Here is a 25,617-nt window from a genome sequence, read left to right as displayed (position 1 = left end):
CATACCCATACTTGCTGCCTTCATCCATTCCCATTGCCACCCCACCACACACGAAATAGCATTCCCCCCCCCATCTTCCTCTTCCTCAAGCAAGCTAGTGCAAGGAACAGAAAAAAAAAAAGCCACATGCATTCACACTCAGTCTCTGGCTGTCGTTAAAATAATCTCTCTTGCTGTCATTTAATGCATTGAAACCAAAGGTCCCTTTCCATGGTTTACACAGACGCTTCACATGCAGGCCCCACAGACCTTTCCATGGTTTACCCAGACGCTTCACATGCCCTGGTTCAATCCATTGACAGCATGTCGACCCCAGTATACCACATCGTTCCAATTCACTCTTTTCCTTGCATGCCTTTCACCTTCCTGTATGTTCAGGCCCCGATCGCTTCAAGTCTTTTTCACTCTATCCTTCCACCTCCACTGTGGTTTCCCACATCTTGTTCTCTCCACCTCTGACACGTATATCCTCTTTGTCAATCTTTCCTCACTCATTCTCTCCTTGTGTTTTAACCATTTTAATACACCCTCTTCTGCTCTCTCAACCACTCTCTTTTTATTACCGCATATCTCCTTTACCCTTTCATTACTTACTCAATCAAACCCCCCTTGCACAATAAATTAATCTAACACGAAGCCTCGTGATAGTGTTGAATATCACGCCATCGTAAAATTGAAAAATCATGTTGAACCATCGAAAGTTAGGGAGCATCTGTGTATGTGAATACAGTGCAGTGAGGATGCACTTTTATAAAACACTTTATGCCTGCTTAAGAGCACTTTTCATTACAAGGAGCCAACTTCACTGGTGGATACTTAACACTATTCAAAGTTGGGTAAAGTTATTTTGGCCTGTATAACATAGTCAGGGACCCACATGCACATTCTTCATTGGCAGGCTCTATATCTGTATTTATATTATTGTTATACTTATTTGGTGTTTCCCACATCGGCGAGGTAGCGCCAGGAAACAGACGAAAAATGGACCATCCTCATATACACAAATATATACTTGAACGCCCATACATGCATATACATACATATGCATATCAACATATACACATATTCATTCATACATAGACATATACACACATACTCATTCATGCATAGACATATACATATATACACATCTACAAATTCATACTTGCTTGCCTTCATCCATTTCCGGCACTACCCCACCCAACAGGAAACAGCATTGCTACCCTCTGTGAGAAATACTTTGAAAAACAGAGGGATTTGTATGTAACATTTATGGATCTGGAGAATGCATATTCTAGGTTTGATTAGAGATGCTTTGATTACAGTCTTAAGAATGTTTGTTGTAGGAGGTAAGCTGCTAGAAGCAGTATGAAATTTTTATCAATAGGTTAAGGCGTGTGTATGAGTAGGAAAAGAGGAGAGTGAATGGTCCCCAATGAAGGTCGGTCTGCGACAGGGTTGTGTCGTCACCATGGTTGTTTTAGTTTGGTTATAGATGGATTGGTGAGGAGGGTAAACGCAAGAGTATTTGAGAGGGGGCAAATATGCAGTCTGTTGGGGGAAGAGATGGCCTCTGAAACGAGTCAGTTGTTTGCCAGTGATACAATACTGGTGGCTGATTTGAGTGAGAAACTGCAGAAGTTGGTGACTTGAGTATGGAAGAGTGTGCGAAAGAAGAAAGTTGAGTGAAAGTGCTTAAATTCAAGGTTATTAGGTTCAGCAGAGATGAAGAACAAGTTTGTTGCAATATGAATGTTATTTTTATTTTATTTATTTTGCTTTGTCACTGTCTCCCGTGTTTTCGAGGTAGCGCAAGGAAAGAGACAAAAGAAATGGCCCAACCCACCCCCATACACATGCATATACATACACGTCCACACGCAAATATACATACCCATACATCTCAATGTACACATATATATACACACACAGACACATACATATATACCCATGCACACAATTCACACTGTCTGCCTTTATTCATTCCCATCGCCACCTCGCCACACATGGAATAACATCCCCCTCCCCCCTCGTGTGCGAGGTAGCACTAGGAAAAGACAACAAAGGCCCCATTCGTTCACACTCAGTCTCTAGCTGTCATGCAATAATGCCTGAAAACACGGCTCCTTTTCCACATCCAGGCCCCACAGAACTTTCCATGGTTTACCCATGACGCTTCACATGCCCTGATTCAATCCATTGACAGCACGTTGACCCCGGTATACCACATCGATCCAATTCACTCTATTCCTTGCTCACCTTTCACCCTCCTGCATGTTCAGGCCCCGATCACTCAGAATCTTTTTCACTCCATCTTTCCACCTCCAATTTGGTCTCCCACTTCTCCTCGTTCCCTCCACCTCCGACACATATATCCTCTTGGTCAATCTTTCCTCACTCATTCTCTCCATGTGCCCAAACCATTTCAAAACACCCTCTTCTGCTCTCTCAACCACACTCTTTTTATTTCCACACATCTCTCTTCCCCTTACATTACTTACTCGATCAAACCACCTCACACCACATATTGTCCTCAAAAAATGTACTATATTATTTTTATTTTGCTTTGTCGCTGTCTCCTGCGTTAACGAGGTAGCGCAAGGAAACAGATGAAAGAATGACCCAACCCACCCACATACACATGTATATACATACACGTCCACACACGCAAATATACATACCTATACATCTCAATGTACACTTATATATACACACACAGACATTATTTATTTATTTATTTATTTTGCTTTGTTGCTGTCTCCCGCGTTAGCGAGGTAGCGCAAGGAAACAGACGAAAGAATGGCCCAAACTGCCCACATACACATGTATATACATACACGTCCACACACGCAAATATACATACCTATACATCTCAATGTACACTTATATGTACACACACAGACATATACATATATACACATTTACATAATTCATACTGTCTGCCTTTATTTGTTCCCATCGCCACCTTGCCGCACATGGAATAACAACCCCCTCCCCCTTCATGTGTGCGAGGTAGTGCTAGGAAAAGACACCAAAGGCCCCATTCATTCACACTCAGTCTCTAGCTGTCATGTAATCATGCACCGAAACCACAGCTCCCTTTCCACATCCAGGCCCCACAGAACTTTCCATGGTTTACCCCAGACGCTTCACATGCCCTGGTTCAATCCATTGACAGCACGTCGACCCCGGTATACCACATCATTCCAATTCACTCTATTCCTTGCATGCCTTTCACCCTCCTGCATGTTCAGGCCCCGATCACTCAAAATCTTTTTCACTCCATCTTTTCACCTCCAGTTTAGTCTCTCACTTCTCCTCGTTCCCTCCACCTCTGACACATATATCCTCTTGGTCAATCTTTCCTCACTCATTCTCTCCATGTGACCAAAGCATTTCAAAACACCCTCTTCTGCTCTCTCAACCACACTCTTTTTATTTCCACACATCTCTCTTACCCTTACATTACTTACTCGATCAAACCACCTCACACCACATATTGTCCTCAAACATCTCATTTCCAGCACATCCACCCTTACATATATATATATATATATATATTTTATTATTATTATTATACTTTGTTGCTGTCTACCGCGTTACCGAGATTGAGCAAGGAAACAGACGAAAGAATGGCCTAACTCACCCACATATACATACTTATACATCTCAGCGTATACATATATATACACACACATATACATATGTACATAATTCATACTGTCTGCCTTTATTCATTCCCCGTGGAGCTGTGGTTTCAGTGCATTATACATGACAACTAGAGATTGAGTGTGAACAAATGTGGCCTTTGTTGTCTTTTCCTAGCACTACCTCGCGCACATGGGGAGGAGGGGGTTGTTATTTCATGTTTGGCGGGGTGGCAATGGGAATGAATAAAGGCAGACAGTATGAATTATGTACATGTGTATATATGTATATGTCTGTGTGTGTATATATATGTATACGTTGAAAAGTATAGGTATGTATATGTGCGTGTGTGGATGTGTATGTGGGTGGGTTGGGCCATTCTTTTGTCTGTTTCCTTGTGCTACCTCACTGGCGCGGGAGACAGCGACAAAGTGTAATAAATGAATAAATATGTATGTATATTAATTTACTTCTATTTATTTATTTATACTAAATCGCTATTTCCTGCGTTAGTGAGGTAGCATCAGGAAACAAACGAAGAAGGGCCCAATGTCTCATATACGCTCACATTTTTACATAAATGCCCATACACGCACATATACATATTAGCATATACATACGCAGACATGCACATATTCATACTTGTTTACCTACATCCATTCCTGTCGCTACCCTGCCCTACAGGAAGCAGCTTGTATGTATGTATGGATCATGGTGAAATGCCTGAGGATTGGTGGAATGCATGCATAGTGCCATTGTATAAAGGCAAAAGGAATAAAGGTAAGTGTTCAAACTTCAGAGGCATAAGTTTGTCAAGTATTGCTAGGAATTTGTATGTGAGGGTATTGATTGAGAGGATAAAGGTATGTACAGAGCTTCAGATTGGAGAGGAGCAGTGTGATTTAAGAAGTGGTAGAGGATGTGTGGATCAGGTTTTTGCTTTGAAGAATGTGTGAGAAATACTTAGAAAAACAGATGGATTTGTATGTAGTATATATGGATCTGGAGAAGGACTTAAGAGTATATGGTGTGTAAGGTAAGCTGTTAGAAGCATTGAAAAGTTTTCATCAAGGATGTAAGGCATGTGTATGAGTATGAAGAGAGGAGAATGATTGGTTCCCAGTGAATGTTGGTCTGCAGCAGGGGTGTGTGATGTCCCCATGGTTGTTTAATTTGTTTATGGATGGGGTGGTTGGGGAGGTAAAAGCAAGAAGGGCAAGTATGCAGTTTGTTGGGGATGAGAGGGCTTGGGAAGTGAGTCAGTTGTTTTTTGCCGATGATGGTGGCTGATTCAGGTGAGGAACTGCAGAAGTGGGTGACTTGAGTTTGGAAAACGTTTGCGAAAAGTGAAAGTTGAGAGTAAATGTGAATAAGAGTAAGGTTATTAGGTTTAGCAGGGTTGAAGGACAAGTTAATTGGGATGGAAATTTGAATGGAGAGAAATTGGAGGAAGTGAAGCATTTTTAGATATCTGGGAGTGGACTTACCAGCAGATGGAACAATGGAAGCTGAAGTGAGTCACAGGGTAGGGGAGAGGACAAAGGTTCTGGGAGCGATAAAGAATGTGTGGTAGGAGAGGTAAGAGCAAAAATGGGTATGTTTGAAGGAATAGTGGTTCCAGCAGTATTATATGGTTGTGAGGCATGGGCTTTAGATAGGGCTGTACGGAAGAGGGTGGATGTGTTGGAACTGAATGGTTTGAGGACAGTTTGTGGTGTGAGGTGGATTAATTAAGTAATGAAAGTGTAAGAGAGATGTGTGGAAATAGAAAGAGTGCGATTGAGAGAGCAGAAGAGGGCGTGTTGAAGGTTTGGACGTATGGAGAGTGAGTGAGGAAAGGTTGACAAAGAGAATATATGTGTCAAGGATGGAGGGGACAGGGAGAAGCAGGGGACCAAATTGGAGGTGGAAGTATAGAGTAAAAAAGATTTTAAGCAATCAGTGCCTGAACATACAAGAGGGTGAGAGGCTTGCAAGGAATTAAGTGAATTGTAACGTTCTGGTGGTCGTGTTTTCAGTGGACTGATGGAGGCAAGCAAGTATGATTATGTACGTGTGTGTATATATGTATATGTCTTTGTATATGTGCGTGTATGGGGTGAAAAATATGAGTGCTTGGGGCCTGAACGTGCAGAAGGGTGAAAGATGTGCATTAGAACTATTTGATACACATTGGGTAATGTGCTGTCAGTGGACTGAAGCAGGGCATATGAAGCAGCTGGGATAAACCATGGAAAGGTATGTGGGACCCGGTTACTGATAGGGGGCTATGGTTTTGGTGCATTGCACTTGACAGCTAGAGAATGGGTGAGTAAATGTGGTCTTTCTCTTCTTGGGTCAACCTCGCTAATGCAGGAAATGGCAGACAAGTATTGATGAAATTGTGTGCGTGTGTGTTTATTTTATTGACATTTTTGTGGAATTGCTTTTTCATATTCACCCTGATGTAGGATTAGCTTTTTATGCATATGCACAAATACCACACATATCACTGGGTTATTAATGATTATAAAAAAAGGGATATTTAGCTTGGTTAGTGGATCAGGGTAAGATTTTATTATGTCGTGTATGGATGAAACCTTTAAAAGCAGCCTTACAAAAATTATAAAGTTAGCAGAAATTTTTGAAATGTTTATCATTTGCCTGATTTCACATAAAAAGAATCTTGCAGTGCTTAATAGTGAACTTTTATATGTTAGTTTTATTGGCATACATTGCAAAATTTTTGAGTTGGAAAAGAAGTTATTGCATGAGGATAAAGAAAAGGCTTTCAAGTGAGCTAGGTTTGTGATTATGAGTGCTGATATTCAGTTAATTGAATTCAGTCCAGGAGTAAGAAAATACAAAATAATGAAGTTGACAGAATAATGGGAAAATATGGGGAAAAGAAAAAATTACCATAGATTTTGCTGTTAACTTTATAGAATCTGAAAAATTTTGATTTAACTAGTTTCAGATTTCTTTATTAACCAGAGAATGAAAATTTTCTGTAGATATCAGCAGTTATTTAAGTGAAAGAATATGTGATAAGTTCTTGTATGAAACATACAGATGAAGTAAAATTCCTTACTCATAGCCTGCTCCATCACTCCTCCAATGCTCCTCTGACTGCTTCATCTCTTCAGTTGGTGAGTAAAATTATTAAAGTATTTTTTTACTGGTATATTATTAGTTGAAATTGTAGGTACCATATTTGATATTTGAAAGATAGGTTATTTGACTTTCAAGTATTGTAAAAGTGTTTGTGTTTCGGTGTTCCTGCATATTAATGCGTAAATCAGGTGGAAAGTTGATTGAATATCCTCTTCACTTTTAAATGCACACACACAAACAAAAGCATGCACATACATATGGACATTAGTGTAAGTGTAAAGCTATGCGTGAATCTTTTTGGGATGGTGACTTAATTGTCACACATTAGGTGGTACCTTATCCCACCCTACTTTTCTGCTTCAGGATCCCTTTCTGTGGGGCTCCTGCAGTGCTCAGGAAGTCAACTAGGGAGCATGTAAAGATAGGTCTCTTGTCTGTGAAGGTAAGGCTTACCATATTTGATGGTAAAATAGTTTCATTGGTACTGTATGATGCAAGTTGAGCCTAAATGCAAAATACGGAAGAAACTGGTTGTAATTACTTATTTGTAATTACTAATTGCACTGTAGGGGTTGGGAGTTTTACCCTCATAGGGCCCCATCCTTTGAACATTCTCTACTGTCATACACTTCTTAAACCATTTACTGTGGCGGCACCATACCTTATGTAAAACCCCCAGTATGGGACCTTCATAAAATAAAATAGAATAAAAAGGAAAACTTTTTAGTTTTTCTATGCCATGTGAAAGTTATCCTTTCTGAAATATATTGTATAAGTTGATATGGTTGAACTGTAGTCACTTGTGATGCTGCTGCTCACAAATTGATACTTATTCAGGCAAGTCGAGGCTTTCATCATGGCTGTCTCTTGACAGCTGTACAATGCATCCTTCTCTGTATGACACAATAAGTATGCACTTAACTACACCATTGTTATAGTTTCCTTACACTTGTACATATATGCAATTTCTCTTCATGATAATGGCATTTCTACTGTTTCGGTACTTACCATATGTGGACATGCATATATTTGCATTGTTACACACTATACTTTTCTATTTTTAGTAATTGCTTTTCATATTGTACACCTCAGAAAATAGACCCTGAAACACTTCATTCCTCATCATGATTGATTTCAGTCTCTTTTATATTGCATGCTTCAAGGACCTTGAGTCCTCAAATATGATGTTATGTGGCACAAGGTCTTTCTAAACTACCACACTTTTCCTCTGTTTTGCCTATTTGTCTCCTAATTCTTCTAATTTTATATCTTTCTTCAACAGTCTAAACTCATGCCATGAGACTGTGGCATCCTCTCACCCATATGCTGAGATCCTCCTCCTTGGGGATATTTCATTGTTCACCTTAGGGAATGGTTGAATTCGCCACATATGGTTGGTGGAGGGATTGAAGCTTTCATGTTCTCCATTCTCAATAACTTGGAATAAATTATCTCCCACCCCACCCATATTCCTGACCACTCTTCTAACATTCTTAATCTGATTTTCACATCTAGTCCATCCCGCTGTATGTATGCAATCTCAACCCCGTCTGGTTCATTTGGTCACACTTATAAATGCTTCTCATTTAATGGCATTTCCCCCTTCATCTACTGGCACCTGAACAAAGCTGACTGGAATAACTTCTTTTTTTGAGAGTTTCCTTGGGTGCATTACTCTCTCGTGGTGATGCTGCTTTCTCCACTGAACTCATAGCAGAGGTTATTCTTACAGGAATGGAAGCATTTATCCCCTTTTCATCCAATCCATGGTTCATCCATTCCTGTTCTGAGGCTATTCAAGCAAGAGATCAGGCATATCGAGCTTGGAAAAATTTTCCTTCCTCTAGCTCCCATTGAGCTTATGTCACTGCCTGTAATCATTGCAAGTACATTACCCATGAGGCAAAATGTTCCTTTATTCAAAGGAAGAACAATAATTTCTCCACATCATCTACTGATAGGTCTTCAGGTCATTAGTTAATGACATCTTTAACAACTGTTGCTCTATCTTTCCTTCACTTTTCCATTCTGACACTATTATAGCAACCTCACTCTGGTTCCTGTTTCTCCTCTAACTTACACTCATTCTCAGTCATATGTAATTCACTGAAACTACAGCTTCTTATTCACATCCAGGCCCCACAGTCCTTGCCATGGTTTACAGTGGATGTTTCACATGCCCTGGTTCAGTCCATTGACAGCACATCGACCCCAGTATTCCACATCATTCCATTTCACGCTATCTTGTGTGCGCCTTTCACCCTTCTGCATGTTCAGGCCGGAATCGCTCAAAATCTTTTTCACTGCATCCTTATACCTCCAGTTTGGTCTACTGCTTCTCCATGTTCCCTCCACCTCTGGCACATATATCCTCTTTGTCAACCTTTCCTCACTCATTCTCTCCATATATCCAAACCATTTCAATGCACCCTCTTCTGCTCTTTCAGGCACATACTTTTTGTTACCACACATCTCGCTTATCCTTTCAGTACTTGAAACCAACTCACCACATATTATCCACAAACATTTAATTTCCAACACATCCACTCTCCTCTACAGAACCTTATCAATAACTCATGCCTTGCAACTACTATTCCTTCAAATGTGCCTATTTTTGCACTCCCAGATAATGTTCCCTCTTTCCATACATTCTTCATCACTCAAAATCTTCTATCTCCCCCACCCTATGATTCGCTTCTGCTTCCATGGTCCCATTCACTGCCAAGTCAGCTCCCTGATATCTAATCCACTTCTTATCCTCCAATTTTTCTCCATTCAAGCTCACCTCCCAACTAACTTGTCCCTCAACCCTGCTTAGCCTAATGACTTTGCTTTTATTCACATTTACTCTAAACTTTCTCCTTTAACACACTTTAAACATTCACCAACTTCTGCAGTGTCTCACTCAGATCAATCACCAGTGCTGTAAACATTCACCAACTTCTGCAGTGTCTCACTCAAATCAATCACCAGTGCTGTGTCATCAGCAAACAACAACTCTTGCATTTACCTCCCTTACCACCCCATCCATAAACAAATTAAACAACCATGGGAACATCACACACCTCTGCTACAGAACGACCTTCATTGGGAATCGGTCACTCTCCTCTCTTCCTCCACATACACATGCCATACACCCATGAGAAAAACTTCTCTGCTAGGAGCTAACCCCCTCAGAATCATATTTAATACCTTCCTCAAAGCACCTCTATCATCCCTGTCATATGCCTTCCCTAGATCCATAAATGCCTCACACAAATGTATTTCTCATACATTCTTCAAAGTTAACACCTCATTCACTTGTCCTCTACCACATCAGAAACCACACTGCTCCTCTCCAATCTGATACTCTGTACATGCCTTCACCCTCTTACACAATACCCTCTCATACAGTTTTCCAGGAATACTTGGCAACCTTATTTCTTTGAAGTTTGAACATTCTCCTTTATCCTCATTGTCTTTGTACAATGACATTATTCATGCATTCCGCCAATCCTGAGGCACTTCACTGTGACATATATACACTGAATATCCTTACCTACCAATCAACAGCACATTCACCCCCTTTATTGATAAATTCAACTGCAGTACCATCCATTCCCACCACTTTGCATGATTTTATTATCTGCAAGGCTTTCACCACCTCTTCTCTCTTCATCAAGCCTCCCTTCCTGACTATTTCACTTTGCACACCACCATGACCAAAATGCTCTACATCTGCCACTCTCATCAAACCCATTCAACACTCCTTCAAAATGCTCACTCCATCACTACCTGTTATTACTTCCGCCCATCTCCTCCTCACTCCATCACTACCTATTATCACTTCTGCCCATCTTCTCACTCCATCTACACCTGTTTAACTTCCCCCCATCTCTTCACTCCGTCACTACCTGTCATAACTTACTCCTTTCCCCTTCACCAATGTTCCCCTTTGTTCCCTTTTCTTTTGCACATTATTTACCTTTTTCCAAAACATCTTTTTATTCTCCTTAAAGTTTAATGATACTCTCTCACCCCAACTCTCATTTTTTCCTCTTTTTCAACCTGTGCACCTTCCTCTTGACTTCCTGCTGCTTTCTCTTATACTTCTCCCAGTCATTCCATCCTTGTTAAGTACCATCCAGATGCCTCTATTTTCTCTTTCCCTATCCACTTTACCTCTTCATCCCACCACTCATACCCTTTATAATCCTCATCCTCCCACCTTTCTTGTGCCACATGCATATCTTGCACATGCCATCACTGCTTCCCAAAATACATCCCATTCCTCGCCCACTTCTGTCTCTTCATTTGCTCTCACCTTTTGCTATTCTACACTCACTCTTTCCTGGTATTTCCTCGCACAAGTCTCCTTTCCAAGCTCACTTACTCTCGATACACTCTTCTGACATTCTCTCTCTATTATTATTTTTTTTTTTTTTTTTATTTTGCTTTGTCAGTGACTCCCGCGTTTGCGAGGTAGTGCAAGGAAACAGACGAAAGAAATGGCCCAACCCACCCCGTACACACGTATATACATACACGTCCACACACGCAAATATACATACCTATACATCTCAATGTACACATATATATACACACACAGACATATACACATGTACATAATTCATACTGTCTGCCTTTATTTATTCCCATCGCCACCTCGCCACACATGGAATAACATCCCCCTCCCCCCCTCATGTGTGCAAGGTAGCACTAGGAAAAGACAACAAAGGCCCCATTCGTTCACACTCGGTCTCTAGCTGTCATGTAATAATGCCCGAAACCACAGCTCCCTTTCCACATCCAGGCCCCACAGAACTTTCCATGGTTTACCCCAGACGCTTCACATGCCCTGATTCAATCTATTGACAGCACATCGACCCCAGTATACCTCATCGATCCAATTCACTCTCTTCCTTGCCCGCCTTTCACCCTCCTGCATGTTATTATTATTTTTATTATTATTATTATTATTATTATTATTATTATTATTATTATTATTATTTTTTTTTTACCTTACAAATCTTCACCTTTGTCTCCACATAATAGAGCAGACATCCTTCCAGCTGCCCCTCTCAGCACATTTGCATTCAAGTCTTTCTTTATCACTCCTATCTCTTAATACATAATCTGATAATGCCTTTGGACCATTTCTCCTACTCATGTACTTGTGTATATCTCTTTTTAAAGCAGGTATTCCCAATCACCAGTAGCACAGAAATCCACAAGTTCTTCATCATTCCCATTCATAACACTGAATATCCCATGCATACCATTAATACCCTAAACTGCCACATTACTCACCTTCACGGTCAAATCACCCATCACTAATACCTGGTCTCATACACCAAAACTGCTGACAGACTCGCTCCCCTGCTCCCAAAACACTTCCCTGTCAAGATCTTTCTTCTCATGACCAAGTGCATAAGCACCAATAATTGCCCATCTCTCTCTATCCACTTTCAGGTTTACTCACATCAGTCTAGAATTTACTTTCTTTCTTCTTATCACACTCCCACAACTCGTGCTTGTGCTTCAGAAGTAGTGCTACTCCTTCCTTAGCTCTTGTCCTCTCACCAACCCCTGACTTCACTCCAAAGATGTTTCCAAACCATTCCCCCCCTTTACCCTTGAGCTTTGTTTCACTCAGAGCCAGAACATCCAGGTCTCTCCTCAAACATACTAGCTATCTCTCCTTTCTTCTCATCTTGGTTATATTTACTCACATTGAGACATACCAATGTAAGCCTTTGTGGAGGGTTTCCAGCAATCATCCTCTGCTTCCTCACCCTGAGGTAGGATTCTTTTCCCCTGCTTCAGGTATAATGTGTAATGCAATAGTAATATGCAATTCAAAATACTTCACTTTAGGAAATTTGGTTCAAGTGTCCCTGTCTCGGTGTAAGACTGTAACTTTAATATTCCTTTCTTTTAGTGGAATTCTCCCCCTTTGAACCTTTCTGCCATGAAACAGTCATATTTTCTCCAAGAATTTATTATATCACTGCTTGTACCATCCTGATTTTTCCTTCATTCTCAGAATTTTATACTTGTTTTAGATTTCCAAAACTTTTTGAGGGATTATATGATATTACAACAAAGTACTTCTTCCATACAGTTACCCTTTCCCATGTGTATTCTGTGAATGAGCCATCCTCTTTACCATTAACTGTTTTAACATTTAAGACTTAAATACAATATTTTCAGTTTGACTTTGCCATCTCCTAACACCCCCAGATATATTTGTAGTCCTGACAGGTTTGGTCTGTCCTCTTGTTTCTTTTGGCATTTCCAGTTTTTTGTCTTCGACTATATTCTTTACTTTACTCCCTCTCTTCCTTTTATGTATAACATATGGTGAAGTCATATCTTTCATACTTTTATTGCCAGGAACAGACATAAAAAAAGGCCTCATTTGCTCATCCATTTTCTAGCTTTCATGTGAAATATGCAGAAACCACAGCACCCTATCCACATCTAGGCCCCACAGACCTTTCTGTCCCTACCCTTGCTGCTTCATACTTCTAGGTTTGATCCATTGAGAGCATGTTGCTCCCTGCATTATCACATTGCTTCAGTTCACTCTATCTTGTGCAAGCCTTAACTCTCCTTCATGTTTTGGCCTTGAGCACTGAAGATCTTTTCACTTTATCCTTCCATTTCCTATTCGTTCTTCCCATTCCTATTGTCCCCTCCACCTTTGACAAATGCATATCTTTGTTAGCTCTATCATTAGTTACTCAATCAACCCTCCTTACACTAGTTTTTATTGTCAGACATTTCATTCCCAACACAAACACCCTCCTCTGTACATGTCATGCATCCATACAACGTTACTGTGACGTTTTTTTTTTTTTTTATTTTTTTTTTAATTTGCTTTGTCGCTGTCCCCCGCGTTTGCGAGGTAGCGCAAGGAAACAGACGAAAGAAATGGCCCAACCCACCCCCATACACAATGTATATACATACACGTCCACACACGCAAATATACATACCTATACATCTCAATGTACACATATATGTACACACACAGACACATACATATATACCCATGCACACAATTCACACTGTCTCCCTTTATTCATTCCCATCGCCACCTCGCCACACATGGAATACCATCCCCCTCCCCCCTCATGTGTGCGAGGTAGCACTAGGAAAAGACAACAAAGGCCCCATTCGTTCACACTCAGTCTCTAGCTGTCGTGCAATAATGCCCGAAACCACAGCTCCCTTTCCACATCCAGGCCCCACACAACTTTCCATGGTTTACCCCAGACGCTTCACATGCCCTGATTCAATCCACTGACAGCACGTCAACCCCGGTATACCACATCGATCCAATTCACTCTATTCCTTGCCCTCCTTTCACCCTCCTGCATGTTCAGGCCCTGATCACACAAAATCTTTTTCACTCCATCTTTCCACCTCCAATTTGGTCTCCCACTTCTCCTCGTTCCCTCCACCTCCGACACATATATCCTCTTGGTCAATCTTTCCTCACTCATTCTCTCCATGTGCCCAAACCATTTCAAAACACCCTCTTCTGCTCTCTCAACCACGCTCTTTTTATTTCCACTGTGACTGTTATACCTTCAAATATAGCCTTTTTTGCCCTTGCAAATAGCAACTTCTTTCACACATTCCTCAGTGTTCCCAGATTCGCTGCCAAGTCATACTTATCCAAATCACCCATCTTCCTCCATATTATTTCCATTCAGACTCAACCCAAACTAGTTAAATGTCCTTTTTTGCTGTCTTATAGTTTACACGTACACATGGCAATGTTTTTGTCCGTTTGTATTTTTTCCTGTCGATTCCACAAGTTCTGCCTTCTTTGGCTGCTAGGTTGTTAACTTTTCACAAAAATCATGTATTTATTCACTTTTCTCATGTTACGCTTTTATTTTTCTCACGTATGGTTATATAAGTGAACTTTGTACTTAGTTCATGCAGCAACCTTCATGTTTTGAATGAGGTAACTGTGGATACATGACAGCTGGTTGACAGCTGCGTTTGTAATTGTCATTTTAGTGCTACTCAGGAAAGCAGATTTTTCTCTTACGCATTTGTGTGAAGAGAAGAGCCTTTTATTGGCCACTAATGGTATGGTGTCAACCTAGTTATTTAACTGTATCATATACACCACAAAGAGAGAGATTGTAAACAAAGGGTATTGTTGAGAGTGAATGAGGAGGGTGTGTTCTATTGTTCCAAACATATGGAAAGAATGAGTGGTTAGCAAAGTGGATAATTGTGTCAGAAGTGGAGGGGACAAGGAGAAGGGTAAGACAAAATTGGAGATGGAAGGATGGAGTGAACAAGATGTTGCATGCCCGGGGCCTGAACATGCAGGAGGGTGAAAGGTTTGGACAAGATAAGAGTGCATTGGAGTGATTTGGTATCCATGAGATGTGCCCTCTGTGATAGAGCCAGACCATATGAAGCTGCTACCTGGGGAAACCATAGAAGGGTTTGTGGGGCTTTGTTATTGATAGAAGGCTGTGGTTTCGGTGCATTTACATGATGGCTAGAGAATGGATGAGAGAATTACCTTTTCTTGTCAGTTCCTGGCAGTACCTCATTAAAGTGGGAACTGATGAACAAGTGTGAAAAAAAGGAAAGAATTTTTTATTCACAGAAGTTTTTTTCATCCTTACAGAATGAGACATATACAGCTTTAAAAGTAGATTTAGTCATGTAATACCCTTAAAAAGGAGCTTTGTCTCCACAGATATCAGACATAGGAGGGAGTTGCTCACATGTTTTATCTTAATAGTTACGCCTCCAAACTTTTTTTTTATTCCTTTATATACAAAAAAGATATATTTTTGTTTACCCTTTTGCTGAGGGGGATTAAAGTAAATTAAAGGGCTGATTTTTTCATATTTTGACCTTAGATATTTATAGAGTACATGACACATTAAAAAGAAAGTACATATGACCTGGTAGCTTGCCTGGAAGGGTCAAAGTTTGCTTGTATTTAAGGGGAAAGTCCCATTAACAGTGCCAGATGCATTTGTACTTCTGAGATATTTCCTTTTTACATTTTATTTTTGTTTTTGAATGCTAGTACAATGGGTTCTAGATTTTTTCAGCATCACAGCACACTTTGCATGATTGTTTTTTGTTAATACATATTTCCCTTGATATGTATTCAAACAATGCAGAGAACGTTTTGGAAAACTTCTTTCAGACCATATTTTCTTGTATTGACTTATCTAAACCCTAATTGTCTTCATTAACTTATGTAAGTCCTAGTCGTCTAAGACTTTTTTTTCATTAAAGAATGGGCATTTGCCTGAAAAATAATGGAAAAGGCTATGATTATACATAAATATTATACACTCTTTCCTTCTTCTTGCAACTTGAGGAAGACCTACAACCATATACTGTTTATTTTATGTACATTCTACAAAATCTTAGTGATTTCATTCTTTATGTTACATAAAAGTGTGTATGCAGGAGTCCCTTGCCCACTGCAGTATTATCAACTGTGATTTTTAGTAATCTTGCTCAAAATAATGGAGATCATTTTACCAACCTTAGCATGCAATCCACTACTTACAGTAGGTAAACCCCACTGACATTCTGAAATTTACCAGAGGAGCACACTATATGCTATCAAAGTGATCAAACAAGTGTTCTACGTGTTTGATATTGAAAACGAAAAGATTTGTAGTCAGTCATCTCGAAAACTAAAATTGTCAAGTACACTGGAAAAACAATTTTATAAAATGAAAGAACATGATATAAGAATAATGACAATGAAGAAACAAATGATATAAAAAGGGAAAAATTCAAGAAAGTTGCAATGGGAATGTATTGGTAAGATATGAGTGTGGGAAACAGCGATCAGGTATAATAATGATATAAACAACAACGGTTCCAACAAAAAAGTAAATAATATAACTCAGTTTACCCAGGGGGGAGGGGGGGGTTTGCTGGTAAGATGTATTATAAACATAGTTAAAGAAGGGTGGACATCGAAACTTCAGATTATCCAAAATATACCAGAGTAACAGTACATACAATCCAGAATGCTTAGGATGTTGGTCAGATTAGGTTTTACAATTATGTTTGATATAGAATAAGAAACAAAGATTTGTGCCCATTCAAATAAAAGTCAAGTATTTCACATTTTTGCTCTTGCCAGATCTGTCTCCTAATCACTGAAATACATCTTGAATAGAGAAGTAGTAAAGTGTGTCTTTAGAATGAAACAAAATATCATATGAGAATGAAAACAACCAAGAAACAATTGGTGTATTCTTTAATCTACCCAAGGAGAAATAAAAGATTTGTAGTGTAAGCAATTGCTAAGATGATTATCTTAACATTTGCTTCGAATGGTACAACGACTGTCATACCATTCGCTTCAGAGTTTTTAATTTCCCTCAGGTAAGCATATATCACTTGGATTTTTTTTCCCCAGTTCATAAGAGAAATAGTTTTTTTAATTTATGTTGCTGTTGTGATACTTAATAAAAATTTTGTTTAAGGTTTTTTATTTAGTTTTTATTTATTTTTATTTTGCTGATATGGTACATGAGCAAGCATTCGGTTTGGGTCAACTGCCAAGCTGGAGACTCCAGAGCATTTTGGGAAAATAAGATTTTTCTTTGGCCATGAATTTTCAGTTATTTTGTGCTTGACATTATTCTACCAGCTTATTTGAACACAGTCTTATGAATTTGAATCGTATACCCTGTTATTTTCATGTATTTAGGCTAAATTTAAGAGCTGATGTTCACTCTTCTTCCTCCATGTTTGTAGTACTCAGTTACATTTACTCTATTGATTATCTCCATTTTTAGCCAAAGTCATACCTCTGTGACTATATTATTGCTTTATTTATATGCTCAAAAAACTTCTGCAGTTAACCAAGTGACTGGGGTACTGAATGAGCCTAATCACTACTTTATCGCTAACAAAACTACACACAAATCGGTGGGAAAGTACTGTGCATCCTAATTGTGCAGTAATCGTTTGATGGCACATTTTGTGAAGTGTACCTAACAAAATTTGCAGCTTAGAACAGAAATTTTGTTTGCTGAATGCATTATTTTTAAGAGATTACTGTTCTTTGAACCCTTAGATGTAGTCTGTATGCTTAGTGCTATTGATCTAAGTTCTACCCCAAGGAGGGCAAGGAAAATAAGTCTCTAGAACAAGATGTGGACTTAAAAGATATTTTTACACAGTGGTATCTGTTAGGGGGCTTTTTGGGGTTAGTAAGTAAAAAAAAAAAAGATGAACCATTAAGAGAAATGTGGCAGCCAGTTGCAGAGCATCATTGGTGCTTTACTGCAGTTCCATACAGTATTATATTGAAATATGTTTTCTGTAGATTTGTACTTATTATGAATATTTTTATAATAGACACGTTTCTGCATTGAGAAATTCCAACCGTGGTTTACCAGCCATAGGATTTTCTTGGAATGTACCCCCTGTGGATGTCAAGGTCCTATTGTATTTCATTTTTCAGTATTATGTGGACAGTCCCTAACTTGTGAACTCCATCATTTTCCATTGTCATTATGTGGTGTCTTTATTGTAAATTTCAGAGCTGTCACTGTTGTGTTTCACTTTTCCTAGTTTCTTCTTCACTTTCTAGCTCACTCAGTTTATCTGAGTCTGTTTCAACTGGGATAACAACAATTCTTACAATATTTATGCCCCAAGCTTTAGATGGGCTACCAAAGGCCCCAGATGTTCCTGTAGCAAATGAATTTTGTAACCTTTCTAACATTTTGATCGCAATATCTATATAAATACCTCTTGTGCCCGTTCCCGCAAGGGGTGGCCCTGTCAAAAATGTTTGCACTTATCCCTTGTATAGACCATACCACACATTCTTTCTGTGTTTCTCTCCCTCCAGTATTTCTCCATCATATTTCACCATGTCACAGGTGGTTTTTCACTCATACCAACCCCTTTAATTGTACTAACATACATGCTCCTCTTAAACTCCCAGTCTTGCATTTTTTCCACTCTCCATTCATCCAACTTGAACACACGCCTTATGCTCTGAATAAAAACTTCTAACTGCTCCTAGTAGCTTTCATCCCACACCATATATTTGTAAGACTTTTGAAAATAAATCTGTATCAACCCTTACATGTGCTTTCTCCAAATCTTTAAATACTGCAAACAAATGGTTCAGTTTCTCTAAGTATTTAATTTCTCACACACATTCTTTAAAGCAAACACTTGATCTGCCACTCCTGAAGCCACATTATTCTTTGTGTATCTGATGCGGACTGAAACGGTACTTGTGATGCTACAAGGGAAACCATGGAAAGGTCTCTGCGGTAAAGTTGAAAACAAGAGTCTTTGGTTTCTGAGCTTTGCATGACTGCTACAGAATGGACATGAACGAATGAGGTCCTTCTTAGACTTTTCCTGTTGTTACCTTACTAATATAGGAAATGTCATATGGGGGGGTTTATGCTATTTCGTGTGTAGCAGGGTGGCGACTGGAATGGATGAAGGCAGCAAGTATGAATATGTACATTTGTGTATATGTATATAGATGTATATGTGTCTGTGTGTGCGTTTATGTATACATGTGTGTGGCTGGGCTATTCTTCATCTGTTTCTTTGCACTACCTCACTGATGCAGGAAACAGCGATTAAGTATGAATAACAAAGATAAAGATTATTTATTTTATTATACATAATCTCTGTTTTCCAAGTCAGCGAGGTAGCACGAGGAAGCAGACAAAGAATGGCCCACCCACTCGTATACAAACATATGTAAAAAAAAATGGACATATACATGTACATATCAACATATACATACATACACCTATAAACATAATCAACATATACACATACACGGACATGTACATATATTCACATATACATATTCATACTTGTTTGCCTTCATCCATTTCTCTCGCTACCCTGCCCCACAGGAAACAGCCTTGCTACTACTACTACTACTACTACTACTACTACTACTACTACTACTACTCCCCCCCCCCCCCCCACACACACACACACACACACACACACACACACACACACACACACACACACACACACACACGTCAGCGAGGTAGCGCCAGGAAAATAGACATAAAAAGGCCACATTCATTCACACATTGTCTCTGTCATGTGGAATGCACCGAAACCACAACTCCCTATCCACATCCAAGCCCCACAGTCCTTTTCATGGTTTACCCCAGACACTTCACATTTCCTGGTTCAGTCCATTGATAGTACGGCAATCCTGGTGTGCCACATCATTCCAGTTCTTGCTATTCCTTGCATGCCTCTCACCCTCCTGTATGTTCAGACCCTGATTGCTCAAAACCTTTTTCACTCCGTCCTTTCTCCTCCAATTTGGTCTACTTCTCCCTGTTCCATTCACTTTTCTCACTCATTCTCTCTATATGTCTAAACCTTTTCAACACACCTGCTTCTGCTTTCTCAACCACCCTCTTTCTATTTCCACACATCTCTCTTACCCTTTCGTTACTTATTCAATCAGACCACCTCACACCACATATTGTCTTCAAGCATTTCATTTCCAACATATCCACCCCTCCCTCATACAACCCTATCTATATCCCTTTCCTTGCAGCCATATGATATTGTTGGAACTATTATTCCTTCAAACATTCCCACTTTTGCTCTCCATGTTAAGGTTCTCTCCTTCCAAACTTTCTTCATTGCTCTCAGAACATCTTTGGTAAAAACTTTTCACTGTTCTAGCAACTTACCTCCCACACCATATACTCATTAGACCTTCCACAAAGCATCTCTATCAACCTTATCATATGCCTTCTTTAGATCCATAAATGCTACATGCATATCTATCTGTTTTTGTAAGTATTTCTCACATACATTCTTTAGAGCAGACACCTGATCCACACATCTACCACTTCTGAAACCACACTGCTCTTCCCCAATCTGATGCTCTGTACTTGCCTTCCCCCCATTCAATTAATACCCTCTCGTATAATTTCCCAGGAATACTCAACAAACTTATGCCTCTGTAGTATGAACAATCACCTTTATTCCCCTTGCCTTTGTACAGTGGCACTATGCATGCATAGGGTGTTTTGGTCGAGGTGGTGTGCAAAGTGAGAGGGTGAGGGAGAATGATTCAGTAAACAGAGAAGAGGTAGTAAAAGCTTTGCGGAAGATGAAAGCTGGCAAGGCAGCAGGTTAGGATGGTACTGCAGTGGAATTTATTTAAAAAGGGGGTGACTGTATTGTTGACTGGTTGGTAAGGATATTTAATGTATGCATGACTCATGGTGAGGTGCCTGAGGATTGGCGGAATGCTTGCATGGTGCTATTGTACAAAGGGGATAAAAGTGAGTGCTCAAATTACGGAGGTATAAGTTTGTTGAGTATTCCTGGGAAATTATATGGGAGGGTATTGATTGAGAGGGTGAAGGCATGTACAGAGCATCATATTAGGGAAGAACAGTGTGGTTTCAGAAGTGGTAGAGGATGTGTGGATCAGGTGTTTGCTTTGAAGAATGTATGAGAGAAATACTTAGAAAAGCAAGTGGATTTGTATGTAGCATTTATGGATCTGGAGAAGGCATACAATAGAGTTTATAGAGATGCTCTGTGGAGGGTATTAAGAATATATATATGGTGTGGGAGGCAAGTTGTTAGAAGCAGTGAAAAGTTTTTATCAAGGATGTAAGGTATGTGTAGGAGTAGGAAGAAAGGAAAGTGATTGGTTTTCATTGAATGTTGGTTTGTGGCAGGGGTGTGTGATGTTTTATCTGTTTATGGATGGGGTTAATGTTAGGGAGGTGAATGCAAGAGTTTTGGAAAGAGGGGCAAGTATGCAGTCTGTTGTGGATGAGAGAGCTTAGGAAGTGAGTCAGTTGTTATTCGCTGATCATACAGTGCTGGTGGCTGATTCATGTGAGAAACTGCAAAAGCTGGTGACTGAGTTTGGTAAAGTCTGTGAAAGAAGAAAGTTAAGAGTAAATATAAGAGCAAGGTTATTAGGTACAGTAGGGTTGAGGGTCAAGTCAATTGGGAGGTAAGTTTGAATGGAGAAAAACTGGAGGAAGTAAAGTGTTTTAGATATCTGGGAGTGGATTTGGCAGCGGATGGAACCATGAAAGTGGAAGTGAATCATATGGTGGGGGAGGGGGCGAAAATCCTGGGAGCCCTGAAGAATGTGTGGAAGTCGAGAACATTATCTCGGAAAGCAAAAATGGGTATGTTTGAAGGAATAGTGGTTCCAACAATGTTGTATGGTTGCAAGGCGTGGGCTATGGATAGAGTTGTGCGCAGGAGGGTGGAAGTGCTGGAAATGAGATGTTTGAGGACAATTGTGGTGTGAGGTGGTTTGATCGAGTAAGTAATGTAAGGGTAAGAGGGATGTGTGGAAATAAAAAGAGTGTGGTTGAGAGAGCAGAAGAGGGTGTTTTGAAATGGTTTGGTCACATGGAGAGGATGAGTGAGGAAAGATTGACCAAGAGGATATATGTGTCTGAGGTGGAGGGAACGAGGAGAAGTGGGAGACCAAATTGGAGGTGGAAAGATGAAGTGAAAAAGATTTTGAGTGATCGGGGCCTGAACATGCAGGAGGGTGAAAGGCGTGCTAGGAATAGAGTGAATTGGATCGATGTGGTATACTGGGGTCGACGTGCTGTCAGTGGATTGAATCAGGGCATGTGAAGCGTCATGGGTAAACCATGGAAAGTTGTGTGGGGCCTGGATGTGGAAAGGGAGCTGTGGTCTCGGGCATTATTGCATGACAGCTATAGACTGAGTGTGAATGAATGGGGCCTTTGTTGTCTTTTCCTAGCACTACCTCGCACACATGAGGGGGGAGGGGGATGTTATTCCATGTGTGGCGAGGTGGCGATGGGAATGAATAAAGGCAGACAGTGTGAATGGTGTGCATGTGTATATATGTATGTGTCTCTGTGTGTATATATATGTGTACATTAAGATGTATGGGTATGTATATTTGCGTGTGTGGACGTGTATGTATATACATGTGTATGGGGTGGGTTGGGCCATTTCTTTTGTCTGTTTCCTTGTGCTACCTCGCAAACGCGGGAGACAGCGACAAAGCAAAGTAAATAATAATGTGTATATATATATATATGTACATTACCAAGTTTCCGGCAATTGATGGTTTGGCATCTCCTTTATTCCAGACTAAATTACATGAGGGAACTTGAAATTACTGCTGTCACCAGACTAGTTTACTGGGCGGTTACAAATGGGGTTGTGTGTTGGGCACGCTTATTTACATTCTTTACACTGCACTTGGTGGTGATACCATAATTCTGTGAGATTCTTAGCTTATTTCGCTGAAATTTAACTCACGCCGTGGCTTCTAAGACATATGAGAGTGTCAGTCGTGATGTCTAATGTAAACACTAGTCCTTATCAATCCAAGATAAAGTAGAACTGTTGAAAAAATGGACCATGGTGTTTCGATGTGTAAGCTATGTGACATGTACAGTATTGGTTCATGAACTATTTATGATATAAAGAAGCAAAGGGAGAAAATATTGAAATTCTATGCAGACAGCGATTCCAAGAAGCAAATGACGATTAGAAAAAGTATGAAAGATGGTAAGAGCACTGATCACAATCGAGTGATGACAGAATGGTTTTGACAGCATTGAAATGATGGAGTGGACTTGTCAGGTAGTATGATAATGGACCAGGCTAATTTGTTCCATTAAGAACTTAAATTACAACATGAGCGTGCTTCAAAGATTTGAGAAGTGTAATGGAATTTCCATGAATAAGTGTGCAGAGAAAAGCAGTCTGCAAACCACGAAGGAGCTGCTGAGTGTGTGGACAAATTTGCGAAACTTGTAGCTGACAAGCACCTCCCTGAGCAGGTGTATATGTACCTATGTTTCATTTATTTATTCAATTTACATTTAATTTTTTTTTTTTTTTTTTTTTCATACTATTCGCTATTTCCCGCGATAGCGAGGTAGCGTTAAGAACAGAGGACTGGGCCTTTGGGGGAATATCCTCACCTGGACCTCTTCTGTGTTCCTTCTTTTTTTTTTGGGGGGGAACGAGAGGGGAGGATTTCCAGCCCCTCGCTCCCTTCCCTTTTAGTCGCCTTCTACGACACGCAGGGAATACGTGGGAAGTATTCTTTCTCCCCTATCCCCAGGGAATTTTACATTTAATATTCAATTTAAATTTCTAGCAGTCCATGGTATACTTTAGACACATGGGAGATGTATAATTAGTGGGTTAGAAGTGTGTTGATGAATTATTGTTACGTGACCATGGTTGGTCAGGCAAAATGGATAATCCTGCAAGGCTTTGGAACCAAGAGTGCTGGAAAATTGGTGGTATCTGTATATATATACCTCGCTGATGTGGAAAACAGGGATTAAGTATATAAGTAATTGAATGCGTGTGTATGTGTCATTTATCCATCTTACTTGATCGTTGTTTTCAACATTATATTTATGCATAGTGTATAGTGGATGAAAAGACAGAATGGAAGAAAAACTGAGATTCAGTAAGAGATGTTTTAGATGACTAGAATCAGAGCCTGAATGCTGTCTGCCAAAGGTGGGGTTGGGGAATGGCACTGAAATTATGTTAGGCTGACCTTCATTAAAACATCTTAATCTTTTTTATCATTTCTAATGGATATGATTTTGATGTGCCTTTTCATGGATGGACGTGATTTCAGCATACCCTAAGTCCAGTACCATTTCCTCTAATATCAGTACACAGACACTTAAGTCTTTAGATTTATTTTTCAGTCTGTCATACATGTTTGTAATATTCTACCTTGGTGAGGTAACATCAAGAACAGATGAGTGAGCCATAAAGGAAAATCGTTATCTGGCTTCCTTGTCTGTACCTTGTTTAAGATATAATAATGAATGTAGAATAAACATTTGGTTTACCAGTGACCAAACCCAACATCTTGCGATTATTCCTAACTGTGGGAATAAAACCCTTGTAGACTTCACCAGGTATATTCTACACAGAGATGAGTGTAGTTGATAATTTTGTAAGAAAGGTGATGTGATGGACATTATCTTAGTTTTTTGTGATTTACTGAAGGCTCTATTCTCATAAGCTTTATAAGAAGCTTGTGTTGTTAAAAAGAAAATGCATTTAATGTTTTGCAGTATCATCTTACTCTTATGTGACATGATATTATTCTGATGTTATAGTATAACTCTGACCACGGATATGAATTATCATACAACAGCTTTCGTAAATTGCATCCCACCATGTGTTGTTAGTGTTAGTCACATATTATGTCTTATCATAGAGCTAACATATTGATTATATCTCTTGTAATTTTTGATATATTCCTCTCTACCTTTTGGTGTTACTTAAATGTTTAATCCATTTTTATAAATAGTGAAAGAAAAAGAAAGGATTGTATGGCTAAAGTTAATCCGATATATTTTGCTATTTGTAAATTAGATTATGTATTACCCATATTAATTTTTGAATATGTTTATGAACAGCCTGTTCACCCTGTGTAAAAAGGACTGGAGTGTAAGGTAACAGTTGGTAGAAGTGATTGTTATTTTACCACCCCCCCCCCCCCCTTTTTTTTTTTTTGCCAGCTGTATTAACATTTGTTAATCAGAGTTTGGTAAAAAGTTGTGAAATTAATGCTGTAAATGAACTGACTTTAGACATTATCATTTTTATAATGTCATGATATTAGTGCAGTATGTATTTAATAAATGTGTCTCTCTTTGCTATGAAAATTATGAGGAGAGAAGTTTGTGTGTTTGAGATGCAGTTTATGAATTAAAACCACTGATTTTAAGTTTCCAGCAGTTGACAACTGTGGAGGACTATCAGTTTACAACCTGTTTCTGAGAGCGAGCAGGGGGCATGAAATGAGTTAGCACTCTAGTGTTGCACCAGAACCATTTTTGACTGCAAATGTGGAAGGTTTTGGTT

The 25,617-nt window shown here is 39.5% G+C and overlaps 1 protein-coding gene across 1 annotated transcript in view; it reads left to right on the top strand.

Annotated features, from left to right (window-relative positions):
* LOC139757009 (uncharacterized) overlaps nt 1–25,617 on the top strand; it is a 438,069-nt gene that overhangs the window by 265,735 nt on the left and 146,717 nt on the right. The window lies entirely within an intron of this gene.

Source organism: Panulirus ornatus, chromosome 1 (genome assembly GCF_036320965.1).
Source record: "Panulirus ornatus isolate Po-2019 chromosome 1, ASM3632096v1, whole genome shotgun sequence".
In the NCBI taxonomy this organism is placed as follows: domain Eukaryota; kingdom Metazoa; phylum Arthropoda; class Malacostraca; order Decapoda; family Palinuridae; genus Panulirus; species Panulirus ornatus.
Note: the sequence above shows the minus strand (reverse complement) of the source record. Positions and strands in the feature narration are given on the sequence as shown.